Source organism: Hemiscyllium ocellatum, chromosome 6, assembly GCF_020745735.1.
Source record: "Hemiscyllium ocellatum isolate sHemOce1 chromosome 6, sHemOce1.pat.X.cur, whole genome shotgun sequence".
NCBI lineage: Eukaryota > Metazoa > Chordata > Chondrichthyes > Orectolobiformes > Hemiscylliidae > Hemiscyllium > Hemiscyllium ocellatum.
Window position 1 is genome coordinate 78,856,370 of NC_083406.1, and position 3,101 is coordinate 78,859,470.

Genomic DNA, 3,101 nt, shown 5'->3' on the forward strand with positions numbered 1-3,101 from the left:
AGCCAAGCTCCACTAACTAGTTAACACCAGTTGTAAAAACTCAAATTGCAAAATGCTGCAAAGTTAGGGAAGCAGCTAGCAATATAAGATGTATACGTGTGCTCGCTGTGATCGAGAATATTTGCCGGACTGCAGAAGGCTGACACGTAAACAGCGCGGGGACACAATCTCCGATAAAAATATCTCTGACATGGTGGAACCGCCAGGCGGCAGCATTCTCTCCCTAATGTATTAACGTTCGTCCAATATGCGTCACAATGGTTCTGTGGAACGTACAGTAATTAAATCACCTCGGTGGTAACATTAGCCGCTCAAGACATTCAAAGTTACAAATGAAACAAACCTTCATAAAGAATAATTCACACATTCTTTCTCTGAAATACATAGATCGATAGCAACCGTGTCAACAATGGGGGTATAGCTCAGTGGTAGAGCATTTGACTGCAGATCAAGAGGTCCCCGGTTCAAATCCGGGTGCCCCCTGAGTTTGAAATGTTTTTACGTGAAAAACTTGAGAGTTTTGTGAGTTCATATAGCTTAGCATATTGTAACTCTGGAAAAGTAAACAGATTAGAGCATTTGGTATTAAATCAGCATCGACTAGGGGAAGCAAATAATTATCTTAACAGAAAAAAAAATTGTGCAGTTACAGCAAATAAGGGTGAAGAAGTGTGGAGTCCAGAAGTGGAGGACATAGGTTTAGGATGAAAGGGGAAAGATTTCAAAGGGACAGAAGGGGCAACATTTTCATGCAAAAGGAGGTGTGTGTATGGAATGGGCTGCCAGAGGAAGTAGTGGAAGCTGGGACAGTGACTACATTGAAAAGGCATCTTGATGGGCTCATGAATAGAAAGGGTTTAGAGGGAAAGGAGCCAAGTACTGGAAAATGAATAGAGTAATTTAGGATATCTGGTCAGCATGAACGAATTGGACCAAATGCTGTACATCTCTATGACTCTATGATTCTAAGTGGGACTAACCTGCAGAGAAATCGTCCAGACGAAAATGACTCGCAATAGGACAACTCCCACCGAGTGGTAACTATTCTCTAAATCTGTTGCTTTGTATACAAACATGTCTCCATTATCAATATACTACATAAAGACTTATGTTGATTTTCACATGTAATGCAAAATTCTAAAATGGTCCACAGAATCCTCAGAGGATTGATAAGGGCAGAGCAGTAGATGTGATCTATATGGACTTCAGTAAGGTGAACAACAAGGTTCCCCATGGGAGACTGATTAGCAAGGTTAGATCTCACGGAATACAGGGAGAACTAGCCATTTAGACACAGAACTGGCTCAAAGGTAGAAGACTGAGGAGTGGTGGTTAAGGGTTGCTTTTCAGACTGGAGGCCTGTGACCAGTGGAGTGCCACAAGGATCGGTGCTGGGTTCTCTACTTTCTGTCATTTATATAAATGATTTGGATACAAGCATAAGAGGTATGGTTAGTATGTTTGCAGATGACACCAAAATTGGAGATGTGCTGGACAGCGAAGGAGGTTACGTCAGATTACAACAGGATCTTGATCAGATGGGCCAATGGGCTGAGAAGTGGCAGGTGGAGTTTAATTTAGACAAATGCGAGGTGCTGCATTTTGGGAAAGCAAATCTTAGCAGGACTTATACACTTAGTGGGAGTCCTAGGGAGTGTTGCTGAACAAAGATACCTTGGAGTGCAGGTTCATAGCTCCTTGAAAGTGGAGTCGCAGGTAGATAGGTTAGTGAAGAAGGTGTTGGTATGCTTTCCTTTTTTGGTCAGAGTATTGAGTACAGGAGTTGGGAGGTCATGCTGCGACTGTACAGGACATTGGTTAGGCCATTGTTGGAATATTGCATTCAGTTCTGGTCTCCTTCCTATCGGAAAGATGTTGTGAAACTTGAAAGGGTTCAGAAAAGATTGACAAGGATGTTGCCAAGGTTGGAGGATTTGAGCTACAGGGAGAGGCTGAATAGGATGAGGCTGTTTTCCCTGGAGCGTCGGAGGCTGAGGGGTGATCTTATAGAGGTTTACAAAATCATGAGGGGCATGGATAAGATAAATAGACAAAGTCTTTTCCCTGGGGCCGGGGAGTCCAGAACTAGAGGGCATAGGTTTAGGGTGAGAGGGGAAACATATAAAAGAGACCTAAGGGGCAACATTTTCACACAGAGGGTGGTACGTGTATGGAATGAGCTGCCAGAGAAAGTGGTGGAGGCTGGTACAATTGCACCATTTAAAAGGTATTTGGATGGGTATATGAATAGGAAGGGTTGGAGGGATATGGGCCGGGTGCTGGCAGGTGGGACTAGATTGGGTTGGGATATCTGGTCGGCATGGATGGGTTGGACCGAAGGGTCTGTTTCCATGATGTACCTTTCTATGACTCTGTGACTCTAATACTATGAACTCAGACAAAAAAAATCATGATAGACAAACTGAATTTTTGCAATGAACGCAAAGTATAAATACTACTAAAAAAAAGCTATTGCCAAAACTATTTATCTTGCATTCGTCATGATAAATTTAAGAATGACAAATGATCATAATGATTTATATTACAAAAGTAAAGGGTACTGACTGATTGGCAAGTTAACTCTGATTGGTCAAAATATTTCATGGTGGGAGCAACAGGGACCTGTAGGCCCCAAGGTTTCACAAATTGTTTTTACTTGCAGAGAACAGGTCCTTGGATAGGTCATTCTCCGAAAATGCACATTTCATCAGTGCAATTTGGTCGTAGCGCTATTGGTGAATTGGGGAACATTTTTTAAAAAACACGAACTCCCCTTGGCTATTACATAATTCCATCCCTGGCACTAAGTGTCACGATAGGAACACGGGACTGGGATATAAAGCAATTACAGAAACATGGCTCAGGGATGGACAGAACTGGCAGCTTAATGTTCCAGGATACAAATGCTACAGGAAGGACAGAAAGGGAGGCAAGAGAAGAGGGTGTGTGGCGTTTTTGATAAGAAATAGCATTGCAGCTGTACTGAGGGAGGATATTCCCAGAAATACATCCAGGGAAGTTATTTGGGTGGAACTGAGAAATAAGAAAGAGATGATCATCTTATTGGGATTGTATTATACACCTCCTAATAGTCAGAGGGA

The 3,101-nt window shown here is 42.5% G+C and overlaps 1 non-coding gene across 1 annotated transcript; it reads left to right on the forward strand.

Annotated features, from left to right (window-relative positions):
- The first annotated feature begins 411 nt into the window (after nucleotides 1-411).
- trnac-gca (transfer RNA cysteine (anticodon GCA)) lies at nucleotides 412-483 on the forward strand. The gene has a single exon. It is a non-coding gene; the product is annotated as a tRNA-Cys (tRNA).
- The last annotated feature ends 2,618 nt before the right edge of the window (nucleotides 484-3,101 follow it).